Source organism: Aedes albopictus, chromosome 3 (genome assembly GCF_035046485.1).
Source record: "Aedes albopictus strain Foshan chromosome 3, AalbF5, whole genome shotgun sequence".
Lineage (NCBI taxonomy): Eukaryota > Metazoa > Arthropoda > Insecta > Diptera > Culicidae > Aedes > Aedes albopictus.
Genome location: NC_085138.1, coordinates 231740786 through 231768308, shown reverse-complemented (window position 1 = coordinate 231768308; position 27523 = coordinate 231740786). Strand labels below are relative to the sequence as shown.

General features: G+C 42.5%; 1 protein-coding gene across 9 annotated transcripts in view; it reads left to right on the top strand.

Annotated features, from left to right (window-relative positions):
- Positions 1–347: 347 nt before the first annotated feature.
- Positions 348–27523, top strand: part of LOC109399236 (small conductance calcium-activated potassium channel protein) — an 807467-nt gene continuing 780291 nt past the window's right edge. For all 9 annotated transcript variants that reach the window (XM_062859436.1, XM_062859434.1, XM_062859433.1 and 6 more), the window contains exon 1: positions 348–2770. The gene's annotated coding sequence lies outside the window, so the exon portion shown is untranslated. The remainder of the gene's footprint in view (positions 2771–27523) is intronic.

Below are 27523 nucleotides of genomic sequence, written 5' to 3'. Positions count from 1 at the left end.
GTTTTGTTTACGAAGAGATTTGTGCGCTCGAAATCGTGAGTAGGTGTGAAAGTTGGCCATTGGGGCGGCCATTTTGTGGTTCTAACAAGTATGTCCTTAACTTTGTTCAACATTATGAAATCGTTCATGGAATTACTAGGAAGCATATTTTTGAATGAGCGAAACTAGGGACCACCCAGCAGAAACTTTCCAAAAGACTGAAATTATCCTAAAACTATGGGGGCTGTCCACTTATTATTTAAGGAAATTGTTAAAATTCATCGTGCTTCGCAACACTGCCTTGCAGTAAAATCAGTCTATGCCAAGCTAATTAAAAACATCAACTTTTTTCCATTTTCGCTCTATAAAAATCATCCCAACTTCATCCCTGCGAATGCAACCCGTGAGAGAACAACATTCATGAATCGCAGCCGCTCTCTCAGTCTCGTAATTCAACAACAAGCGCGCTGCATTCGCGCCACAATTTTTCCTGGTTTTCCCACGTCTTCCAGCCATCCGTTCGCCGTCTGGCAGAGTGTCCACCCTCACTGCTGCTGGCAGCGTTCGAACCGGCGCGGCGGTGCGGTGGATGCCATGCGGTCCATATGGTACGCTTCAGGCCGTCGCCATCGTCTCCTACTATACTCCGTTTACCTGCTTCCGTCGCAAATTACAACCAGATTTTCGTGTATCAACAAAAGCTCGTGAAAATTCGTACGATGTCGGGCTGAGTTTGCGTTGTCCCAAGCGAACGACGACGACGACGACGACGGAAAGCGTGCGAGAGTGAACTGGATGAGGACTTGTGTTCGGCCCTATTGGATCCTCAGTTTATTTTCAGTTTCCGTCGGAGCGACTTTGCCAAGGCAGACGTTCTCTCGCTGGGTGTGCTTTATACGGTTCTGCGTGTCTCGGGATTTAAGTAGCTCGTTGTTCTCGAGTGAAGTGGTTTCACCTTTTGATGCTGAGTAGAGCTGTTCTTCTTTACACAACGCATCGAGCATAAAAACACGGGAATCAGCAGTTCGCGCGAAGTGTGTTTGACCGAGTTTTGCCAAAGCGTGTGGCGCTGATTTCTTTCGGCGGTGGAAGAAAGGTGCGAGTTCAAGGTTATCGCCGCCGAATATTCACCTGGGTGCATGCTGGTTTGTTTTGGAAAGTGGCAAGAATGTGCATTATCCGCTGGCGAGGTGAGAAATGAGCCGTCGCTGTTATACATGCTGCTGATTACGGCTCCTGGTGGGTGGTGCGCTCGTCAGAGGTGCGAAAATTGAGATTGGTGTGCGCTTCTCCGGCTGCAGATTGGCGGTTGTCGAGTACTGGCCAGTAGATAAGGAAAGTTTTGTGTTTGTGCAGATGGTGGAATCTAATTGAAGCAAACAGTAAGTTTCCGTTCTACATCGAAATCAGTTCGGCTAAATCGCTGAGGAGCGGTATATACAATCTTAATGAGTGTGTTGGTGTGCTTCAAAGTAAGCTCTAGCTATCCTTCATTGTGTCAACTTTTTTCCTAGCCAAACCGTAAATCCGTATGAGAATTATCGATCAAGTTTCCGCTTTGCATAAAGTGTCATTCAAACAAGAACCGACGACGCTTTCCGTTGTTCTTACTACAATCGTTGTGCTGCTTCCTCGCCGGAATCGCCTCGGTGTCCTTACCTGGCGAACCCAAGTGTGAGTGTTCATCGATTCGGTGCACGTTGAGGCGTAACTCGTGCTGAACGCTGTAGTGGATTGAATTTTTAATAAGGCATTACATTTCTGAATAATTAAACGGATTTCCTCAGACCGTTTCTCTTCGAACTAGTGAACCAGCGTTACCCATTACTGGTGCCCGTCAAGTTGGAAGCGCTAGTACGTAGCAACACTGTTCATCAGAAGGAAACATACAACAGTTGCAGTTGCTTCGAACCGCGGAGTTTCGACCGGCCAATCAAACACAACGTAATTGAAGCAAGCAGCAGCTGGCACAGACTAGCTGCCCTCCTGCCGGCAGTCAGACCGACCAGACGGCCAGAGCAAAGTTGAAAAACGATGAAAGGCTAAAAATAGTAAAATATTATTGGAGATTACAGAGAAGAAGGGCTCCGTTTTCCGAAGCGGCGCAGAAATCGAAGAAGAAGAGTGAAAAGTTCAGTCCCACATAGTGAGTTGATTAATTAGTGTTGGATTAATGAGTGCACAACCCGTTTCCCGTAGCAGCAGACTGGCGCAAGGTCAATAGTTTGTGTACACAACGGTGGAATAAATATCCAGTGATAGCAAAAGTTCATATGAATGTATTTTTCTAATCTCTTACACCGTAAATTATTATCGCGCACCAAAAGTTTTTGAACCTATTACAAAGTTAATGTTTTATAATCAATATATCATACGTGTAGTGGATCTTCTCATATGAAATATCAAATATCAGTAGTGGTTTGTGTGTACACGTTAGAATAGTGGCATTATCATCAAGCTATTACTGAAGTGAATTGAAGGAAGAAAGAATTTCCGAAGAATCATAAATTATTATCAACGTAGAGCCTGAAAGTATATCGCACCTCACCCAAACCAAACGCCTTATCCGCCATCTCAACATATCCTTAATGCGACCAACATAGAGCAACAGTGGGAAGAATTTAGAGGCACCGATAAAAAATTACAAGTCACCTTGGTAGGAAAAAAGTATATATAGCGTCGTACATCGTAGTCCGAAAGGTAGCGTCAGCATTATCCAGAGCACGCACGATAACTTCCATGTGTATTACTATTTTCGGATCATATCAAGCACGATTTTATTCATTCTAAGGTAAGTCGAATGCTATATGAAACAACGTCTTATTAAAAGTAAATAAATGATCTATAGAATGTGAACGAAGGTTGACGTCGCTTTCTATTTCCGTCTCGATAATGATGTTTCAATATTGAAAAACAAAACAGTTCAAATTTGTACCACGTCATTTTCCAAAAGTGTTTACACATCTGTCTAGATAAATTGTTTATGCGGTAAAGATACTGATGGAATTGAGACGGATTGATGATAAAATAGTTTGAGTTGAACGTACATTTACGTTTTAAGTTTTTACCAACAAAATCTCAATCAGCAGACGAACTGCCGAAGAGTTGAATACACGAATACCTTACCTGTAAATCATAGTAATATTTTTACAATACCCAAACACTTTTTATCTCCCGATAAACCGTTTTATTTTATCAAGCTATCGAAATTTGTCTATATAATTCTAAATTGCTCCAGCATTCGAAATGGGCTGACCGTGTAATGAGCCCAACTACGTAATCCCAACTAACAATTACTCTTTTTACAAGCACCTTTACGACGAATTAATTCAGCATGGTGCTGAATAACATTTGGATAATTTTCAGGCACAACCTTTGTTCGGGTTTTGTTCACACAAATTTGGAGAAACAATAAAGCATATATGCTATAGTGTTGTGTACCAACTGAACTGTTTGTTGTTTAAAACATTTTACAAACTGATAGTAAAGCTGTTATTCAGCTACTGCAAAAATGATTTAAAACATAAAATCCAAAATTTTTCAATTTCTACGAGAGTTTATGGATTGACACTTTATGCTGTGAACAACTATTGTGAAATAATAACTACAAATACATTTACCTAAATCAAGATTCGAACTCGAGACCCATCGATTGCCAGCCGCTTGCCTTCCTATCTGCGCCATCCTAGAGATGATGAATTGACGCGCTCAAATCAAAACATAAACTTCCCGTGGTTGTATAATGATTACACTTTGACTCCTATTCAGCAGTGGTGAATAATGTTCTGTTTATGGTTTACAACTGAAGAACACGTTAATTCAGCTGCTGTTCAGTAAAAACACGTGTTTTTCATCCTGTACACTGAGTCGAAGTATGATGAAACGAAAGCGCTTATTTGACTTGTGAAAAACACATTGTACAGATACATGTTCTAATTTTTGCATGTACTTGACAAGAAGCAGAAAAAGGTCTTGTTAAACTATTTTGTAAAGAAATAACTGCAAGTCAAATAAAAATATTATTAAACGCTTGAAAAGTGTTTAAATTTATAATTGTTGATACCGATACGAAAGGTTGAACATTGGCTACTTTTTCAATTAAAAAACATTTGTACAGTAATGTGTACAGCATAATTTTAGTTCAGCTATCATTACTATTATAAAGCAACAATTCAGCATGCATGCTGGTTTGCGGCTTGCGATTGTTAGTTGGGATTGCCTTTGACAACAAAACTCCAGAGACGCTGTTCTCTGAAGATACTTCAAGGATGTTAATTTGTCAAAAATTTGAAACGTTTTAGTACTCGAATACCGGTTCACGATAAGTTCCTTCCGAATCTGAAATTGCGTCTAAGACAGCAGTTTGTATCTGAAACGATGTCGTTTTCATACTGCTTCCAAATGAAAAAAAAAAATGTTTTTATCGACAGGGTAGAGCAACTGATACGGCTTTCTGGATAGAACCCAAACAACCCCTCTATCTTTCCTATGCAGTGTCTTTAGATACATTAGCTTCCTTGTCCTGCTAACAACTCTACGCATGCGATCCCTTATGACTTATGACCATGTTCGAGAGCATTATCTGTTATAACATGTTTCTTTTCACTAAATCATAAGCCGCCTTGAAACCAATAAACAGATGATGGGCCTCACGACCCAGTAAACCACAGATCAATATTAACTTATTTTCTCGATCAGCCTAGATAGCTATGTAGTGTCGGTAGCGATTGTTTCAATTGGCTAAGAATAACACTACGGACCGCCTGTTCCGGTGCTAAGAGTCTACCAACAGGTGACCCCTAATTCATGATGTGATGCGGCTTTATGCTTACAGTACCTAGGAATGAATGACTAGGGGTGTCTAATAAAAACCTAACCGCAAACGGAGCCTGTGCAGTATCAGGGCGCCCTCCACAGTAGGTTGTTCTTAGACAATCAGCTGCCCTTCTCTAGTCTCACTTTAGGTTAAATAAGGGCGAGATTATAAAGATGTTGTTAAGTTAATTAGTTTAATTTTTCACCTATATGGTTTCGCATTATGCGATTCACACAGTGTATTCTGTGTATCCTCGCCTTTGGCGTTTTCCAATCGATACCGATTTGGTTTAGTTGCTGCTGTTCTTTGGTGTGCTGTTTTTGCGAAGAGTTTAATCTTGCCTAGTTTGGGTAGTGGCTACGTTTAGGATAGCTCGGATCAATCCTCAGCATAAAAGAACAGCAACAATCAATCTTTGCAGACTTATGCAAAATGGTACAACCCAAGTGACCTTGGTCTAAGAACCTTACTTCCGTAAGGGGAATTTCTATCTAGGAAACCTTGTGAACCCGGTGTTTGCTACTTTAAGAAAACATGAAATGGCAAACTCGCATGTCTTGCCTCGAGCCTGTGTGCTTGTCAACAACGCAATAGTTGCTACACTCATCTCTGAACTAGATGTATGTGCTTGCACAATTGATATATCTGTTGGAAACCTCAACAGAAAATACGTCTATTGTTCGGTTTATTTACCGCATGACGAACCATCCCCTACGGATGCTTTCAAACACGTCATCGCATACTGTATACTTGAAAAGGCCTTCTGCTTATTGTTGGTAGTGATGCTTATTCTCACCATATCATATGGGGCAGCTTAGACATCAATGTGAGAGGCTCCAGTTTGATGAAATACTTAAGTAGTACAGATGTGGGCCCATATAGCCGAGGCGGTAAACGCACGGGTATTCAGCATGACCATGCTGAGGGTGACGGGTTCGATTCCCGGTCGGTCCAGGATCTTTTCGTAAAGGAAATTTCCTTGACTTCCTTGGGCATAGAGTATCTTCGTGCCTGCCACACGATATACACATGCAAAATGGTCATTGGCAGAGGAAGCTCTCAGTTAATAACTGTGGAAGTGCTCATAGAACACTAAGCTGAGAAGCAGGCTTTGTCCCAGTGAGGACGTTACGCCAAGAAGAGAGAGAGAGAAGTAGTACAGATCTTGGATTATTTAACATTGGCAACCGTTCAACCTTCATGATATCTGCTAGAGAGGAAGTGTTAGACATAACGCTTTGCTCTAGTAGAATTAGACACGAGCTGACCAATTGGCATGTGTCAGATGAAGAATCTTTATCTGACCATCGCTACATCTTTTTTGAACATATAAATGTAACTTCGCAAACATTGCGTTTCAGGAATCCCCGGTCAACTAACTGGGATCTTTTTATTGATTTAGTTGCGGCCAAATTTCATGGATACTCACCTTCTATTGACACTCCAAGTGATTTAGATGATGCTGTTGATACTACAACGACCATTATCATGGAGGCTTTTGAAGAAGCATGCCCTCTACGGTCTGTGAAGATCACCAGAGGAACCCCTCAGGAAACAATGTAGAAAGAGTTGGAACAGACGACGTTCGGCTGGTTCGGAGGCTTTCAGGTTGGCTCGCAAGGCCTACAGGAAAGCTCTCCGGTTTGCTGAACGATCCGGCTGGAAAAAACTTTGTACAAATGTTTCCTGTCTGAGTGAAGTCAGTCGGTTAAACAAAATCCTTGCGAAATCCAAGGATTTCTGAGTGAACGAACTTCGTTTGCCAAATGGCGATCTGACTTCCTCTGATGTGGAAGTTCTGGAATGCTTATTCAGCACATACTTCCCTGGATCCCCATCCCCATCTTCGAATGAACCAGATGTCTTTTCTTGTAGTTATGATTCCGGCTTCAGCTCGACGTATTGTAACTATCGAATCATTTGAGTGGGCACTAAATAGCTTTGCTCCTTTCAAATCTCCTGCAGCAGATGGGATTTATCCTATTTTGCTTCAGAAGGGATTTGATTATTTCAAACATGTTTTGAAAAAAACTACTTGTTTGCAGTTTTGGTATAGGGTATATTCCCAAATCTTGGCGGGATATTACTGTGAAGTTCATTCCGAAACTGGGTCGTGCGTCGCACTAAGGGGCGTTTGGCCAATCTAGCTGGCCATAAGTCATTTTTCAAAGTCGCTCGTATTGTGAAGTTGTGTACTGAATATGACACATGGATAGTTGTGGAACAATGCCTTATACTCGAATATCCATCCAACAAACCTATACAAAGTCTGCTTTAGGTCAAAGCTAGGGTTGAGGAATTTTACAATTTTTGAGTAAAGTTTGTCTCTGGTTGTTTGAATATGTTTTCAGTTTTTTAACCGCACAGTCAGTTTCAATAGACAAAATATACCACAATCGTTGCAACGAGGTGATAAAACCATTCATGTTTTCAAAATTTGTATAGTTTCTTACTTTGGGGCTCCGTCATGTTAAAACAAGCAAAGAAACATCTGCAGTTTTTGATTGCTGGCGATTGCTGGGTCGAGACTTCCTATAACACAAGCACTTACATCCTTTTTGAGCCTAATAGAAAATCCAGCTGCGTAAAAGTGCGTACTTTTAAGTAATCAACGTTTTTCTGAATGAAAGCTATTGAAGAAATTGTAATTTCAGGGTCATTGCATACTTTAAGGCGTATTACAGTCTTTGGGGATAGCCGTCTGATTTTTCAAATTTAGTTCTATTTCATCAGAACCCATTCAGTTAAGCGTTTGAAGGGCATATAGTGATTCTATTTTGTTTGATTTACCAAAAATAAATGTCAATTAATTTAAAAATTAAAATGGGATTATAGAACAGGTTGAAACTGTTAACAAAGGAAAACACATCTACGAATTTAACTTTTGGCTTAAAAACTCTAAGTTAACTTCTTTTCCATCGAAATAATTTTGAGATGGAGTTCTTTACTTATAATTTTTTATCCTCGTATACATTTTGCTGAACTGATCGTTGAAATGATAGTTATTACGTAAAATATGCAATGCTTCACGAGTTATGAAAGTAATCGTAATATAAGGTGACACTGATCATACCTATCAACTTTTAGCAATGACCATTGCATAAAAGTGAAAGTTACACGTTTCATATTATTAAAACAAGTATTGGTTTACTCAGTACATATTGAACTAATGCAAGAATCTATCAATATTTTTTTTGTGTTTTTAAATGAGAAATGTCTTCAATAAACAATGTTCGTTTATGTAAAAATACCCTGACAGGTAAAATGCAGCTTCCCTAAATTCGAATTTGTTGTCAAAATTCTTACATGTGATGTACTTTTGGAGTTATTTGATAAATAAATTTCTCTAAACCGTGATTTGCGCCTAAAGGTAGGCAATTTCATAAAAAAGTGAAAGGTTTCCTTTAATATATCAATTATTTAATTGAAAAGGGTATTTGTAACTGTGTGAATCATGCAAATTGCATTCAAATGTCGTTTATGTAGTGTTTCAATGCTAATTGCGAATTAGATATGTGAAATCCCCTGAAAATAATATTGGCCAGCTAGATTGGCCAAACGCCCCTTAGTGCGTCGTCTGAAGCAGCACATAGTTTCAGACATATCAGTTTGACCTATTTTCTTCTGAAATGTTTAGAACGCATGGTGGAACATCACATCCGTGATGTTCATCTGGCCAACGTGCCTCTTCATGTGAACCAACATGCCTACCAATCTGGTAAGTCCACTGTGACTCTTTTACACGAGGTTGTTTACGATATCGAGAAGGTATTCGCTCAAATGCAATCCTGCTTGGGTATTTTCTTAGATATCGAAGGTGGTTTTGACAACGTGCCTTTCGATGCCATATTGGTAGCCACACGGGGTCATGGTATATCTCCAATGATTTCCAATTGGATTCATCAAATGCTCAAAAACCGACATCTCTTCTCAACATTGTGTCAAGCGGCGATTAGGAAATTGAGTGTTTGTGGATGTCCCCAATGAGGAGTCTTATCACCACTTTTGTGGAATCTCGTAACAGATACGCTATTGAAGCAACTTAATAATAGCGGTCTTCCTACTTATGATTTTGCCGATGACTAAGGGGTCGTCCATAAATGACGTAGCTCTTTGGGGGGGGAGGGGGGTGTTTATGATTTTGTGACGAAGTGTGACGATAGGGGGTAGGGGTTTATGATATGCTACGTAGCTTTCTACTAAGCCTATTGAAAAAAGTATTTCGTTATTAACAAAATTTATACTTGCATTAAGTATTAGTTATTCGAAGAAAAAATATATTGCATGATTTTTCTTTCCATTCACATTGATATAAATAACAAACAATGGATATAAATGCCGGCGTTCTTTCATAATACATGCAGCTATCGGACGCAACAACTGTATCTGATAATGGTTTGAAATCCTGCTTAAGGAATAATGTATTGTGTACGCAAAAAAATGTCAATATCGCTCAAATGCTTCTCACGAGCAATAGTTTGCTGCTTGCTATAAGGCACTGCACACCACTAAGGCTAAAAATAAATTTTTGGCATTATGGCATTATTCGAGGAGTTCCTTATATAGTTTCTACAGGACTTCCTCGAAGAAATTCTACATTAATTTCTTTAGTAGTTCCTCTAGCAGCGTATTAAGGAATTTCTCATGGTGTTCTTTATAGGTTTCCCCACCAGGAGAAGGATAACATTTCTACAGGAATTCTCACTGGGAATCCCAGAAAAAAAAAACTTCTGAAAATATTCCAAATGAATCCCTGAAGGAACTTCCAGAAGAATTTCAGAAGAAACTCTGGGAGGAATCTTGAAAAGAAATCATAGACAAATTCCTAAGAAATCCCGTGAGAAGTTCCTGGAGCAATTCTAGATGGAACTATTGGAGAAATCTTGAATAAACTCCTGAAAGAATCTCAGAAGGAGCTATTTGTAGAGTCTCAGAAGGAGCTCCTGGTTCAATTTCTGTAGAAAACACAGAAGAAATTTTTGATGGAATCCCGTAAGGAATTGCTTAAGGAATCCCGATTGTTTTTTGGGAATCCCGGAAGATATCCAGATAGAACTCCTAGTGAAATCTAAGAAAGAAAATCCAGGAGGAATTCCAGAAAAAACTATGGGAGAAATCCGTAAAGGGATTCCTCGCGAAATTTTAGGAGATCCTGGAGGAATACTGGAAGGAGTAAATGGAGGGATACCGAGGAATCCCACAAGAAACACCCAGAAGAATCCAGGAAGGAATTCCTGAAGGAATCCGAACAATAATTCCTAGAGGAATCCCAAAAGCAACTCTTGGAGGAGTTTTGAAAGAATGTCGGGAGAAATTCTTACAAAAATCTCGGTATGAATATCTGATTGAATTCCTGCAGGAATTCCTGAAAGAAACCTAGAAGGAACTTCTGGAGGAACCCAGGAAGAACCTTCTTTAGGAAATCCAGAAAGAAGTTCTGATTGAATCTCAAAAGAAATTCCGATTAAAATCCCTGAACAGATGTTTGAAGAATCTGCTGATGAAAGAGAGGAGAAGAAAACCTTAAAAGAACTTCTGAAGGAAACCATGACTAAACTTAAAAAAATCTTAGAAAATAAAGCTCCCGGAGAAATCTCAAAAGGATCTTTTGGTGATAACTAAGATGAAACTCCGGAAGGAATTCTTGGAGGGATCTCTGAAGGGAGTGTTGGAGAAATTAAAAGGAAGGAATTCTCAAAAATGGAATCCCAAAAGAAGCTCCTTGAGGGATTCTAGAAAGAAATGCTGAAGAAACTTTAGAAGAAACCCTGCAGGAGTTCAAATGTCATGGTGCATTTTATTCAAATGAAACCAATTTGATATTCCTAACAGATTACAGTTTACAGATTGCAATACAGATTAACTATATTGGGAACTTCAACTTCCTGTTCTTCGGCATCAAGCAGAACGATGGGCGGTTTATTAAGTCATTAGCTTTGGTGATAATCTCCACTGGTTGCACCTGTGGTCTTGATGTCGGTGATCTGAACCTGGAAATCGGCAATGTTTTCTTTATATCGTTGTTTTATTTTTCATAATAAGTATTCGTTAAACAAACACGTTTAAATTGATATCAAAACAAAGTTTCGATTTTCTTTGCGTTTTTGAAATAAAAATTTTGTTGAGGGGGGGGGGGGTGTTTAACAAGCTACGTCATTTATAGGGGGGGGGGGGGTATCCAAATTTGTGATGAAATGCTACGAGGGGGGAGGGGGGTAATAAAAATCGCCCAAATAAAGCTACGTCATTTATGGACGCCCCTAACTAACATTGTTAGTCGGTATGTGTATCAGCACCCTTTTCGACCTGATGCAAAGTGCCCTTCAGGTTGGTGTCGCCAATATGACCTTACGGTAAATCCGAGTAAAACATCTATTGTTCTTTTTACGGAAAAGCGAAACCGTGATGATGTTCGACCTTTGCGTCTATTTGATTCTGAAATCGATGTGACTGAACAGGTTAAGTACGTTGGAGTTATTCTTGATTCCAAGCTTTTCTCGACACCTCATATTGAGTTCAGAATCAAGGAAGCTTGTATGGCCTTCGGGCAATGCAAATAGATTTACACAACTGTGGTTCGGCCAATATTGGCTTATGGATGTCTTGTGTGGTGGCAAAAGGGCGAAATGAGAACGGTCCAATCAAAGTTATGCCATCTCCAAAGGATGTGCTTAATGGCGATGTCTGGAGCGTTCTCTTAAACTCCCACGGCAGCGCTCGAAGTTCTTTTTGACGTTACTCCACTACACATTCATCCCAAACAAGAAGCACTTTCTTGCACTTACCGCCTACGGGTACTCGGTCTACTAGAGGAAACTCCTGTCCGTGGACATTGTCCACGAAATTCCCTTCCCGGGAAAAGTGGACATCTGGATATCTGGAAAGAAGTATTTCAGACGGCATCGTATGTTACACTGATGGCTCCCTTCTCGAAGGTCGAGCAGGTGCTGGTGTTTATTCTTGTGAGCTAAGGCTGTATCAGTCTTACTCACTTGGTAGACACTGCACCGTTTTTCAGGCCGAAATCTTTGCTCTTATGTGCGGAGTGCAATCAGCACTTCAGCAGCATGTAATGGGCAAAGTAATATACTTCTGTTCAGATAGCCAGGCTGCTATTAAAGCACTTGCTTCGGCTAACTCCAGGTCGAAGATAGCTATCGCTTGTCGAACTCAAATCGAGGAGCTGAATTCAGCAGACGCTGTTCACCTTGTATGGGTACCTGGCCATTCTTCCATCGCTGGAAATGAATTAACTGATGAGTTAGCTCGCACTGGGACATCACATGACTTCATTGGCCCTGAGCCAGCTATTCCGATATCGAGGTGTTGGGCTTCAGATTCGCATCTGGGGTGCTACTCAACACAGACAATATTGGAATGGTTTGGAGTCATGTCGTCAAACCAAATTGTATTGTACTGAGCCATCTCCAAGGGTGGCGAAGTATCTTACAAATCTGTCAAAGCAGAATTGCAGCATTCTGGTCAAAGCATTGACTGGCCACTGCCAACTCAGCTATCACATGGCGAATATTCAGTAAGCTGATTCATTTGCATGTGATAGCTGTGAATCCGATTGAGGAACTTCTTATCATTTGATATGTAACTGTCCAGTTTTTGCGCAACTGCGTTTCCGAGTATTCGGAGAACACTCATTAAGTGAAACTGACTTCAGAGACCTGAATATTCAGGATATTCTGTTGTTCTTAACCCGCTGTGGTAAAGAGCTATAGGCTCTCTTTCGCTTTATGCGTTATTACAGTGCCCTTTTCAGGGCACTGTTTGAACCCATTGTGATACGCTTATGCGTTAGTACCTTCTTTTAGGGTATTTTTTCTATTTCCATACCTGTCCTTATCCCCATCCTTATCCTTATTTCCTTTCTTTTCCCTCAGGTAGATGATGAAATAGGCTATTATTTTGGTGATAGCACAAATGTCCCAAGTGGAGGATAACGTGCCTCTGGAGCCGGCCTTCTGATACCTGATACCAGCTTCCCAGGAAAGCCGTTTTCGTCCACGATTCTCCATAGCTCTGCGCGATCGATACTATCGTATGCCGCTTTGAAGTCGATAAACAGGTGATGTGTTGGGACCTGGTATTCACGGCATTTCTGGAGGATTTGCCGTACGGTGAAGATCTGGTCCGTTGTCGACCGGCCGTCGATGAAGCCGGCTTGATAACTTCCCACGAACTCATTCGGTTTAGGTGACAGACGACGGAAGATGATCTGGGATAGCACTTTGTAGGCAGCATTCAAAATAGTGATCGCCCTGAAGTTCTCACATTCCTTTCTTGTGAATGGAGCGGATTACCCCTTCCTTCCACCGCTCCGATAGCTGTTCGGTTTCCCAGATCCTGACTATCAGCCGATGCAAACAGGTGGCCAACTTTTCTGGGCCCATCTTGATGAGTTCAGCTGCGATACCATCCTTACCAGCTGCTTTGTTGGTTTTGAGCTGGTGAATGGCATCCTTAACTTCCCTCAGCGTGGGAGTTGGTTCATTTCCGTCCTCCGCTGCACTGGCGTCGTCGTTTCCTCCGTTGTAATGGTCTCCCGTGCCTACGTTCACCATGCCATTCAGGTGCAGATCGAAGTGCTGCTTCCACCTTTCGATCACCTCACGTCCGTCCGTCAAGAGGCCTCCGTCTTTATGCTTGCATATTTCGGCTAGCCGCACGAAGCCGTTGCGGGATGCGTTGAGCTTCTGATAGAACTTCCGTATTTCTTGGGAACGGCACAGCAGTTCCATTTCTTCACACTCCGCTTCTTCCAAGCGGCGCTTTTTCTCCCGAAAGAAGCGGGTCTGCTGTTTCCGCTTCTGTTTGTAACGTTCCACGTTCTGTTGGGTCTCTTCTGCAGCATTACCGCCCTCGCTGCGTTCTTCTCCACCAAAACCGTTCTGCACTCTTCGTCGAACCATTCGTTCCGTCGATTCCGTTCCACGTACCCGATGGTCCTCTCGGCTACGTCGTTAACTACGAGAGCCTTATAATAATGAAAATTGTTGTGTTTATGGTTTGATGAACTGAATCTCAAGTATTCTTAGAGGCGGGGTTTGGGTGTCTCCAGGTGTGCTTGCGGATATGGAAATTTCCGCCATAATTGGAAAGAGGGACAATTTCTCTGTCTGCGCAGATACGCAACGGTTTTGAAAGTAGGTAAGTAGTCATAAAATTGTGAGTTTTTGTTAATGCTGTAATAAAACTGTAATAAATATCAAAATAATCCCATCAGCAAGGGAGCGTCCATAAATGACGTAGCATTTTTGGACGATTTTTACTACCCCACCCCCCTCGTAGTATATTTTCCCATAACTAACACATGTCTCGTCACACAATCCCGACTCCCCCCCCCCCCCTAAGAAGCTACGTCATTTATGGACGCTCCCCAATGGAATTGTTCTTGTACCGACTATTCCAACCCTCTCAGCAGAATACCCTCTTGTAATGAGTGTAATCTATTCGCCCTGAAATGCTTATGCTTTGTCAGATATGAGTATTTCGACCACTACTGTAATATTCCTCAGTGTCAGTTATCCACACCTAATCCTCCTGACAGGCCAACTCCTCGGCAATGCAACATCCAGAAGTAAAATATGTGAACCTTCATCCACAAATGCAAACATTTCATCTCATTTTTCCGTTGCATACAGTGTTACAGGCAAAATCCAATAATTCGGGTCACTCTAATTCAGTAATTCCATATGGCTGTAGTGTCACCACTACAAGCAGTAGACCGCCGATTCAGCAGTATGTAATAATGTATGATGATGTACCAAAAGACATGTTTTGGTATCCAACCCAAAAAATACTTAAATACGACATTTTTATCAAATATCCCGGAAAATAGCGGAGATAATACAATTTTGAGCACCGATTTATTCTAGAAATGTTATGTTTGAAAATTAAATTTCAAATGTTTTTTGAAGGTTTGTTCTAGCAAATATTTCACTTAAACCTCTTGCGCCACCCCTAAATATCATCCTAAATCGCTCATTTTTGTACAGCTCACATATTTCGACTAGTAGATCACTTTCCACTCGGGAAATTATATTCCGGAGAGATTTTTTAAAATTAGCCCCACTCTAGTCCTACATGCATGCTGACTGACGGATAACCTTGAGATGGCCATCGATGTTCATCGCCTGGAATAGGAAGCATTCTGCTACTTTATGTCGCTCCATCTTGCAGACAACACAGGCCTTCTTTACCGGATACGCTGAAGATTTCGGATCGTTCAGTAAAAAAGTTCACTCTCTAAAGAATTATACGCGTGTGCGTGGATGATACTCAGATATCATAAGGCCGGCTCTAGAGGATCGTTATCCTTCATTTGAGATATTTGTACCATCGTTCTACTTCTTCGGTAATAACTCTAGTAAAAGCTTCTCTAGGGCATTTCGAATACTTCTCTGTACCATAAGGGACCGTAAGCTGCCTTACTACCTTTCTTGGCGTCTATCTTACGAGCGCCTTTCGGTGGAATTGATATTTGGTTTAGTATCTTATACGTCGAAAGCAAATCAAACGAAGCACATACAAGCTTTCCGTTTGATTGTGCAGCTGGAAGCTTGCCATTACCTTTCTCGCTTCTAACCCTTTCCTTTCGAGCCAAGTGAAGCATGTGTTCATCTTTCAGAGAGTTCTTCGCTTCAATGTCAGCGTTGTCGTAGTGATTGCAAACGCGACACTGATCTTTTTTTTGGATTGTGGAAGCCTTGATTGAAATTTTCGTTGAAAATTTTGCGATACATGGTGACAGTAACTTTCTCTTCCCCTCTATTATCGCAGAACTCGCAATACAGCCGGTACATCATCGTGATGTTCAGTGAAGAATCAAGGTATTTGCGAGTAGTTTTCTCTCGACAGTAATAAGACGGCACAACAGGAAAACTTTGTATGTGTTGTTTGACCTTTTGTACCACTGATGCAGACAATCCACATTTAACGTGTTTTCCACGTTGATCAGCCTCAATTACGTTCAGTGATGATTGCTTAGTCATAGCGATATCCACAACCCCCTTATTTGTGCCCAATGTGTTAATGAACATGGCCTCACATACCCGTATTTTATCACCGCGCTGGGGAAGGTGATAGGTTATGGAATTCTTCCTTCTGGATGTGATAGCAGTAGTAGTCAAGGTATTCTTCGGTTTCCGTATGGTGTGGCTACCAAGAAACTCGCGTTGCCTGGTGTAATCAGCTAAGCCGTAGTAGCCTTGGAATATCTCCAAACGTTCACCTTCGGATATCTTCTCATGACACTTGAAATCTACAATTCCTGCAAGGCTCTCTCATCGCTGCAGCAGGAATTTCCCGTTTGCTGCTCGATACATAAGCTTGTCCGGAGGCTCGCTGATGCTTAATGATGTTGCGTTTCCATTTTCCCGGACACCTTTTGCGTTTCCGTGAATGCGGAGGTACTTTGTTCATCCACTTTCGACGGCTCAGCACGCGAACTTGTCTCCGCCGAAGTTGTGCTGCATTCCAAGCTGGTTTCCGAGGGGACGATGGCGTTGCTAGATGTTCCATCGAGTACATCCATTGAGGATGTAGCAACATTCAAAGCAGTGTCTTCATGTATGCTAACCTCAGACATTTCTGTTGAATCTTACTCAGCTGCATCTGACCCACCAGGGACGTATTCTGAGTGGTCAGAGGAGAAATCTTCATCACTTAATTCAGAGATGGGTTCAAAATTCTCCCCAGACGGATCGTTTTCGGAGTCCGAGAAACTGATTTGTAATTGGTCGTCAGGATCTGTCGGAATTGAACCAATTTCTCTCTCCAAGTCGCTGCTACCTGAAGTTGAAAAGACGCTTCTAGTTGTTTGTGATAATAAATAATTTAGGTAGGGTTTCATTCAATTATGAAAAAAGCTGCCACAGCATTGATTAATTCCATTATTTTCATTATCATGCTCTTATAACCAACAAGAATAAAAAAACTAACCAAACAGAACTTTAATTTATTTATTTATTTATTTATTTATTTCTTTGACCTTCATCGGGCATAGAGCCTTAATGAAGCCTGGCTGGGAAAAGCCTTTTTGAGTTGCCCACATCATACGGCTCACTCAAATAGGCATAAAAACCCTGCATCTTTTGAATACATATACACATTAAAACATAGGCAAAAAATAATAATACAAAAATGCCTTAAAAACTAAATTGTTATAAATAATAAAGTCATTCTATAAAAGCATTACACATAACACAAAAAAAAATATAAAATAAAAACACATAGTTTCTTCCACAGAGTATGTTCAGCTTCTGAGCTATCGATGGCTATCCTGAAGCCTTCGTTTGAACGACTCGGCGGAAGTGTTGAAGTCGAACAGGTAGTGTACACTGTTGAAAATGTCAGACATGAACCGGATTGGTTCATGCATTCCATAGCCTGAATTTCTCGATTCAAGCATTAAAAATCCACGTTGGCGAAGTACTCGCATTGGAGCATAAATGTTGATTCGGCTAAGGATCTCAGGAGAATCCAACTCTCCCAGCAGAATTTTGGCCACGAAAACAGCTTGAGCGTCCTTCCTTCTCTGTTCAAGAGTTTCGATGCCGAGCAATCTACAACGGTTCTCATACCTTGGAAGATTGATAGGATCCTGCCATGGTAAATTACGGAGGGCGTATCTCACGAACTTTCATTGTATCGCTTCAATCCTAGCGATCCAGCTTGACTGATAGGGACACCACACTACCACATTCGATTCAAGAATAGATCGGACCAAAGCGCAGTATAACGATCGTAAACATAGAGGATCGCGGAATTCGTCAGCTTTTTTAAACATGAATCCAAGTTGTCTGTTTGCTCTGGAAATTATGTCATTGTAGTGTACTCGGAAGGTGATCGCAGTATCCAGAATTACGCCCAAATCACGCACCTCAGTTACACGTGCCAGTGGTTGACCGCCGATGACATAAGCATAAGTAATTGGTGTTCGTTTTCGATGGAAGGATATGACGTGGCACTTAGGGGCTGTTCATAAACCACGTAGACCAAAATTTGGCCATCTCAGACCCCCCCTTCCCCCCTCGTAGACTTTTGTCCATACAAAAATTTTGAAATTTGTATGGAGCGTAGACTTTGGCCAGACCCCCCCTCCCCCCAAAAAGTCTACGTGGTTTATGAACGGTCCCTTATGTAGACTCACCGTCAGCAAGTTGGTAGTACACCACTCGACGAAGGACTGAATAGACAGCTGTAGTTGTACACAATCCTGGAGGCAGCGAATGAGCACGTATAACTTTGCGTCGTCTGCGTAAAACAGACGGATTCCTGGTGGAAGCACGCTGGACAGATCATTGAGGAATATGGAAAACAGTAATGGCCCCAAGTTGCTGCCTTGTGGAACTCCAGACAAGTTCGAAAAAGGCTCCGATGCTTCCGATCCGATTTTGACGACTAGCTTTCGGTCCGTTAGGTATGATTTGAACCAGCGAATGAGATCGTCAGAAACGCCCAGCTTTCCCAGCCGCGCGAGCAGTATCCCGTGGTCCACGCGATCGAAGGCAGATTTCAAGTCTGTATATACAGTATCGACCTGCATTCCGGAATCCAGATGACGCAGGCAGAATGAGACGAACTGAACGAGATTTGTAGAGGTTGACCTCCTGGGATAAAAACCATGTTGGTCCTCGGAGATGTAGTTTTTGCAAGGATTGAATAGCACACTATTCATCACGATTTCAAATATCTTTGAGCATGCACACAATGATGTTATTCCACGGTAATTCTCGATATTCTGCTTGTCGTTCTTTTTGTGCACAGCAAACATTATGGAAGACTTCCAGCTGGTAGGAAACTTACTCTGTCGAATTGAAGCGTTAAAAATCGACACCAATGGACGAATCAAGATTTCGCCGCACCTCTTGAAAATGCAAGATGGAATTCCGTCAGGGCTGGTATAAGAAGACTTCAGTTTCAAAATAGCATTCTTAACTTGCTCGGGCGTGATTTGCAACTGACTCAACGAACAAACATTGTCCGGCGTGTTTCTACACGCACGTTCGATTTGGGCAGGAGTAGAGGTAAAGGTATTGAAGGCGCTTTTGAAATGGTTTGCAAAAAGATTACACTTTTCTCTCACCGAGTTGCCAACGTCATTTCTTAAAAACATCTCCACAGGTAAACCTTCTTCTTTCCGTTTCGAGTTGACGAATTTCCAGAACTGCTTGGGATTTCTGCGCACAGACACAGAGATCCGTAGGGTGTATCGTTTGTACAGAAAACGACTATAAAGTCGGTAATTGTTACTTGCTCGGTTAAATATATGCTTGTTGACAGAGCACCGATGTCTACAGTATCGACGAAGCATTTTAGATCTAATCTGCTTCAATCGTCGCAAATGCGCGTTTCCCCACGGAGGTTTAGGAGATGGTCTGCGCAACGGAATGTGTTCTTCCATGACGCTGTGCAGTTCGCGGTAAAAGAACTCAACAGCTTCATCGACGTCGGTAGCGGAATCCAAAATGGACCAGTCAACGTCGTAAAGTGCTCCAGCTAACTCGGCATAATTTGCTCGGGAGAAGTCCAAGCTTGGAATATCAATCGGTACATCGACTTCGGGAACCGAAAGAGATAATTCCACTACAAAAGGAGGGTGATTCGGGTCCAATACGGAAAGAGGGTCATCAATCTCGGACAGTGTGTACCTATCCAGCGTGCTCTCGTTTACCAGAGCAAGATCTAACAAGCGACTGTTGTTGTTAAGTATAGAATTGACTTGTGTTAGCCCGAGTAGGTTGAATCCATCCAGAAGAGAGGCACAGGCGGGGGAAACACGTGACCGCATTACATCCACTTTGGGAAGTGCGTCTGCTTGAAAATTCCAAACGAGTCCGGATTGGTTATAATCACCGAGCAAAATCGCGTGGTCATTAACGTCAAGATTTGAAAAAGCAGCTCCAATCGACTCGATGTGGCTGTCCACGCAAGACTGTTTTGAGCTATGATCCGGCGGTAGGTAGATAACTCCAATACTCATTGAACAGTTCACTAGTTTCAGCTTTACCCACAGGTGTCCAAGTGAATCGGCGACGGGATATCGATCAACGGAACAGTTGATGTGACGCGCTACGGCTATTAGAACACCACCGCCGCGAGTTTTGCTGCTGTTACGGACGTTACGATCGTTTCGAAAGACTGAATAACTATTCCCGAAGATTTGCGTTGAAAAAATCTCATCTGAGAGCCACGTTTCGGTGAAGACGATGACATCGTAGCGGCATGTGGAAATAGCTAGAAACACACTATCTATTTTTGAACGCAAACCCCGTACGTTCTGGTAGTAAACGGACAAATGCAAACTGTTGGCTGCATTGCAAGTGGCTGATGAGTTGCTTGTAGAACTAGACGCAGATGGTGCGTTCCCGATAGTTGAGTCAAACGCAGTCGTGGATTCGACACGTCTAGCCAAGAACCTAGAAGCCGAGGCACATTCAATGGACAACATTTGATTGCAAGGAGAGTACTCGCCTGTGTAGGGTGGCTGGAAGACCCCGACACCTTCCTCGACCACAGGTCCAGAACGACTTAGACGGCAGGGACATTCAGGAAGCACGACTGTGTCGGGAGGACTAGGGGCTTCCATAGTGCTGCAGGCGATGCGTTCTGGGATGACGTCGAACGAAGCTGATGGAGAATGGCCGGCTCGGTCCGCGATGTCAATCGCTCCTTGCGCATTTGGTGTGCTGTGGGTCGAAAATCTTTCAAGCGACAGAAGTTCATTGCTACTCGAATACTTGCCTGTAATAGGGTCCTAAAATTAAAGACGAAATCTCGCTTATATTGAATAATACGATCAAGCATGGTATTCTAATCGGAATTGTACTTTACTCGAACTTGAAAAACAAAGGAATAATGAGAAAATTCGAAATAAGTAAAATGGTAAATAGTTCTACTTTGACATTTGAGGTCAACCTTGTGTGACTGAGCTCAACATTTTTCGCACTGGGATTTCAAAAATGTTCCTATCTGACATACACGGTGAAAAAAAATCACTCAAAGTATGTGTTATAAGCTAGGGACGAGACAAAAGGCTAAAAAAATAAAAATTATATATTTTCAACTATGGTTAATAAACACGTCAAAAAATGAGTGAATATGTACTCTTGAACCATATATTATGGTTTAAAACAAGAATCCCGATAGGACTTTAGGAGCCTATTGATGATTGGAAGACCCTGACACCTTCCTCGACCACAGGTCCAGAACGGCTTCGACGGCAGGGACAATCGGGAAGCACGACTGTGTCGGGAAGACTAGGGGCTTCCATAGAGCTACAGGCAGTGCGTTCTGGGATGACATCGAATGAAGCTGAAGATGATGGTGGAGAATGGGCGGCTCGGTCCGACGTATCAATCATGTCTCGTGTATATGGTATGCTAGAAATCGAAAGTCTTTGAGGCGACGGAAGTCCATGGATGATCGAATACTTGCCTGTAATTGATGGTTGGAAGACCCCGACACCTTCCTCGACCACAGGTCCAGAACGACTACAACGGCAGGAGCAATCAGCAAGCACGACTGGGTCGGGAGGACTAGGGGCTTCCATAGTGCTGCAGGCAGTGCGTTCTGGGATGACCTCATCATCCTTTGTTTGTTTGAAGTAGGATGAGAAAAGAAGCATCTGCATCTTGCTGAATAGTATGATCGGTTTCTTGATTAGTAGCACTCACACTAGATTCTAACCCTCAAACGCACACATGAATATTATTTACCTTGTTCTAATTCTGAATTCAATGAACAAGAGCTGCATGATTCGTCGGTCGATACATCCTCTTGATCCTCATCATTTTCTCAAAATTCGCCAAGCGTTCAACAATAGGCGAGTTTTTAACCGTGCAACAATTGGAAAATTACCCTACTTACAAATCAGACACATATTCCAAATCCGACTAACTCAATGAACTCATTTCACAGACACTTGTTTGCAATTCGCAACAATGACAACAATAACATCGGTATTAAGGTGGCCCACACTTATATGAAAAGCAAAAATTTCGAAAAATGCCAAGTCTTACCTCCTAAATTAGTTCTTTTGGACTCCCAGAAGCTACGTTCAAAATTTGAGCAAAACCGGTTGAGCCTAAGGGGGCGCTCAAAACGCTTGAAATTTGTATGGGAAAACTTGGCCAAATGTATGCAGAAATTTTAAGTTTTCGAATTTTGCCGCTAGGTGGTGCTGTAAGCGTTTAATAATCAAACCCTTTGGTATTATTGTAGGTGACCATATGCCAAACAACTTTGTCGAAGATCGCAAAGTGATCCAACGTCTGTGAAAAAAGTTATACCCTAGGTAAAATGAGGATCAACTTTATTGTTGTTTTTCCAATAACTGAAATCTCAATACTTTGCCTCACGTACTTGTTACTAGTTACTTGGCTTAAACATTATAATTGTCAATTGCTATTTGATCCTCTATTTTTTCTACTTCCTGCTTGAAAATTATGTACACTTGTCGTCACTTTCGTGAAAATTTTGAGTTGTACATATTCCAATTGCAAGAAAGCGACGGTATGACATATTTTAGGAAATTATTTAATGTTTTTTTGATGGATTGATAGCACACAGCTCAGAAGAAAACGTTATCTGGCACTTTCTCTTTGATCCAGTGGATCCTAGCCATAGATCTATCGTTTGTAGCAGTATTCCTTATTTTATAGCCACATGAGCCTCACACAAGAAAGCGTGATATCTTCCGATACGGTTTTTCCTGATAGTGACAGCCGACATACCGGCAATCGCACGTTTTTTCCTTTCTCATCTTCAGCCACGCGACAGTAAATTTCCACCACATCCGTCCGTCTCCAGTTGTGCCTGTGTGTGGAACTGATGTCCGGAAAACCGCATCAATCTGATACGGATTCCGCCTCCGGAGAATCAATGGTGTATTAAATTCAGCGAGGTTCGAGAAATGTGGAAGCCAGTGTGACAGGGCAAATAGGATAAGTCTGGCGCTAAATATAGATAGACAACTGGATCAATCGAAGGAATATGTGGGGACAAACGTCTTTTGCCTATATCCTGGTTTTATGTTAGTGCCACACACCTAAAGTAGTGAATCTGGAAGAGAGAGACGTGACATATTTTGGAAAATGTTCATCGAAGTAAAAATCCACATCAGACAGTGGGGAAGGACTTGGATCGCTGAAACGTCCAGAAGCGAGGACAAGAGTGCTGTATGTGTATGAGCAACGTCACTTTTTTTTTCTTGTCTCTGTGGAATTGGAGTGAGCTATTCATGGAGGTGATTGCTGCTGGAATAGCTCTAGTTCGTCTCTCGGACGTTTTCTCCTGATTCTAAAATATTGTCAGGGTGACTGAATTGTTATTTTTCATGACACTTGTGCAACGACGGTGGCAACACGTACTACAGCGAACGTTTTAAAACAGAAGAAAGATAAAAAGCTTCCGGCTTAGTGATTCTAGACAAGTGTTGCCAAAATAGTGATAGCAGTAATTTGAAGGTTGTTTATATCTGTTTACAGCAACCTACGATGAAATTGTTTGTGTTTATGAAACTGTTTTATGTTACTGGTTGTAAAACTAAAAGCTGTTGATATTTAATCAACTCTTCATGCCTTTTTGAATCAATTTAAGGCTAATAATTAAAATATTCTCCTGTGCAAATCATTGCATGTATAACAAAACCCCAACTTCAAATTGAGTGCAATAGAACGATGGCGTACATCGATGAGTTGAGTATAATGAGTTTTATTCATATATTTCATAATCAATATTCGCCATCGTTCTATCCCGACCAGGTTGAGCAGCTCATCATCCAGAAACAAAAGTTTATTTTATGATCAAATTAAACAAACAAAGCCTTTAACGAGAAAAGTTTTTGCTCGAAAATTGCATTTCGTTCAGCTCTACTGGGGCCATTGCACCGTTGGTTGCTGTCCGTGGCGTGGCAGAACAGACTTGTTTCGAACTGTGTGATACGAAAGGGAAACTAATCAGAACAAAAAAGTGATGGTTGATGTGAATAATGGAAACGAATATCCCGTGTGAGCCACGTGCAAATAACTTTCCGAACCATTTACGAAAGCTATTTAAACATGTATCGTAGTCATGTGAACTGGACATGAATTGCACCGATTCAGAAGCACATCATTTTGTCACAATCACGTTGAATCAATATTTGATTTTTGCGCAGAGTGTCGATGACCGACTAATGAGACCGTTGACAGCATGTGGAAATTAATATCCCCTTTGAATGCTGAATTGAATATTCACTCAAGTGAAGTGAAGTGCATCAGCCACTTCAGATTTAACGTGCTGTAGAGTGATGCGATTGAAAATGCTTTTATTCCAATGCAATGTTGAATCGTAAAAATTTATTGCTTTTATATCGATGGCCAGTAATAGTGGTGCTCTCGAATGTTGCTTTCCTCATGGTTGCAGTTGAATGGAAGGAGATGGTCATTAAATCGATGAAAGCAAAAATGTTTTAAAGTTTCTAACCAAACGTAATTTTTCCTTCCCGAAAATTAGATAAACAGTTTTTTTTATCCAACCCAGTAGACCGACGATGTATGAATGATTTTCGCGCGTCCACTTTGATAAAACAGTCGAGCTCAACCGTAGGACACTGTTATGCCCTGCGTAGACGACTCCAAATCCACTACCATTTGTTTTGTGCCAGACCTAGCCCCTCCTTGAATCTACGTACCCCTACAAGACGTATCGACAAATGGTCTCCACCTGCCGCGACCGTTTCGAAGTCACCTTTCCAACCGCGAGCTCGGATTCAACCCAGTAGAGCGACGCCACGACAGCAACGCTACCTTGATGTTCTCCCCGCGGCCTTTTCAGAGCTGTAAGGGTCGATTTCGACCGCAGGGCAGCGGTATGATCTATGAAGTTGACTCCGAACCCTTGGACCACCTCTTGTCTAGCGTCTGCACTAGTCATTCTCCGATCCACGCGCCACCTCTTCTGTAGCTCCAAGACGATGTGAATTATAGCTGTTGAAACGACATTCCAGCCAAACTCATCCCTACACATCCTCTGGAGAAGATTGTCCGGTGTTGTGTCCTACCCGCATGTGGAAAGCATGCGGTCATTCATTCAGCAAAAAAGCTGGCACACGATTACACGAATATAACGTGATCCGCCGTTTCTTCTAATCCAGCACAAATTGGACATTCTAGAGAACCCGCATAACCGACTGTAGATAGAGCCGAAGTCGAAAGTAACCATGGCTTGAAAGGACCTGGGTAAGTTGGAATGTTACTTTTCATGGCGCCAGTTAACCCAACTATCTACCCTCGGGATCAACCTGTGGGTCCACCTTCCTTCGATGGAATTTTCCATCGCTCGCTGCCACTGACCATGGAGGCCAATGTGGCAGTCCCGCGTATGCCTCTTGTGCCGCGCATTTCGAAGCACTCTGTGTAGTTCCCGATAAAGATACCGATAGGCACTATACCAGTGATGACGCTGAGCGCATCTTGGGACACCCTCAAGCACATTAAGTACTTTCCAGTTTACCATGGTAGTTTTCAGTACATAGCACCGTACCCCACGCCGGGCCGCCATGCCTGAGTGTGAACGAGGTGACACTAGCCAGAAGCTTGCGCTTGCTGGCATACACCGCAGTGCTATTGGACATCATCCGGAACAGTGCCACTATAGCTGTAATGGCTCTTTTGTTGGCGTAGTCAACGCGACTACCGAAGGTAAACTTATCGTCGATCACCACACCTAAGTGTTTAAGTGATGATGGAGCACTTTGAAGTGATAATGAAATCGCCTACACTGATAACCGCTTGTTGCTCCGACTACCGGTTGTTCACAACCACCACCTCAGTTTTGTGGTGAGCTAACTCCAGTTACCGGGATCTCATCGACACCTCCTGAACGAATGGGCTGCAGTCAATTCCACTTCTTCGATTGATTCACCGTAGACCTCTAGCGTAATATCGTCAACAAAACCGACAATGGTCGTGCCCACCGGGATCTTTAGCCTCAACACCACGTCGTACATGGCATTACATAACACCGAAACCAGGATGAAACCTTGCGAGACTCCTAAGATTATGTGAAAGCACTTCCGACTTCCCGAATTTTGCAAGGGTAGACGCAGGAGCCCATTGGCAATAACCGCCCAACTGGCACTATTGAACGACTTTCTCACATCCAGAGTCACCGACAGAATAGCGTCTATGGTCGACACTCCCTTCCGGAAGCCGTACTGGCTACTCGAGAGACCATTAACCCTCGGTTTGCCTCACCATTCTATTGAGGATGATCTTTTCGAGTACCTTTCCCACCGTGTCAATCAAACATATTGGTCTATGTACCAACGGGCCTCCGGGTGGTTTACCCGCCTTTGGCAATACTAGCGGTACCAGGCTCTACCGCTTCCAAACCTCTGGGCAAACTCCCTCGCTGAACATCTCGGGAGCCTCTGCAATAGCTACATACTTTTGAGGCCAGGTTTAGAACTCCGTCCGGATTTGGGGCCTTACCTACGATAAAGAACTTTGCTATCTCCGCAAGTCCCACATAGGTGACCCTCTCCTCATCGCTAGCCCCAGTCCCTGGCTGTCCTACGAAAGGACACCAAGGACTAGGATCGTAGTGTGGAATCGATAATCCCCTCCAACATCTCTGAGGATTGCTCTGTAGAAGCCATTACACCTCTCGTCTTGGCCATCACGATCCTGTAAAGCATCACCTCACGGATTCGCATTGGCACTCTGACAGAGACCCTCGAAGCTTTTTGCTTGCCTTATCTCGGTCTTCAGCACGGCTTTTTCATCGGCGAACGCCATCCGCCGTTCGTTTCGCTCTTCCTCAGATCGTGCTCGCTGCATCCGCCGCCTAGATCGATTGCGCAGATCCGCAATCGCTTGAGTCCACCAGTAAGCTGGTGGTCTCCCATTTCTAGGAAGGACTCGCCTAGGCATGGTCGCATTGCACGCACGTAAGAGCACCGCTAACAGCTCGTCGCCGTTTAAACCAAGTAGGTTTCGCTCACGGCGGAGCGCTTCCCTAAATAGCCCTTCGTCGAAGTATGATGTCATCCACTTGCGAGGGCTTGGCCTTAGCCTAACCGCGTCTTCCTCTACCCTCTGCCTGCTGTGGTTGCAGTCGATACTGTAGCGAACCACCAGGTGGTCGCTGTAAGTGTAGCTATCGTCTACTCTTTAGTTCGAACTACTTGTTAGGCCATGACTTCAAAAAGTAAAGTCAATTATCTACTCCGCATCGTTCCGACTAAAGGTACTATTGGTACCGACATTAGCCAAGTCGACATCAAGTATGACCAGTGTCTCTACTAACCTTATTGTCTAACCTTATTGTCCGAATTGGAGTCAAAGCTTCCAGGAGAAATGAAGCTAGAATGGGCTCGGTATAGAAGAGAAAACGCTCCATGTTCACTCAAAACGCTATATGAGTTCATGAAGGAGCGCGTCGAAGCGGCTTGTGAGCTCACCTGTACCGGAATAGGAAATCAATCTCCCGAATTTCAAAAAGAATATTCGAGTTCTGAAGATGAAATAGGTTCAAACTCAACAACATTCAATCAAATTAGAAGATGTTTGGTTTGTAGGCGACAAAACCATCATGTGGAGGATTGCGATCAGTTCAAATCGTGTGAAGTAAGCCATCGTTGGAGATTAGTAGGAGAATTGAAGTTGTGCAGATGTTGCCTTGCTCGACATACTACTAGAGTTTGTCTGGATGCAAATGAATGTGGAATTG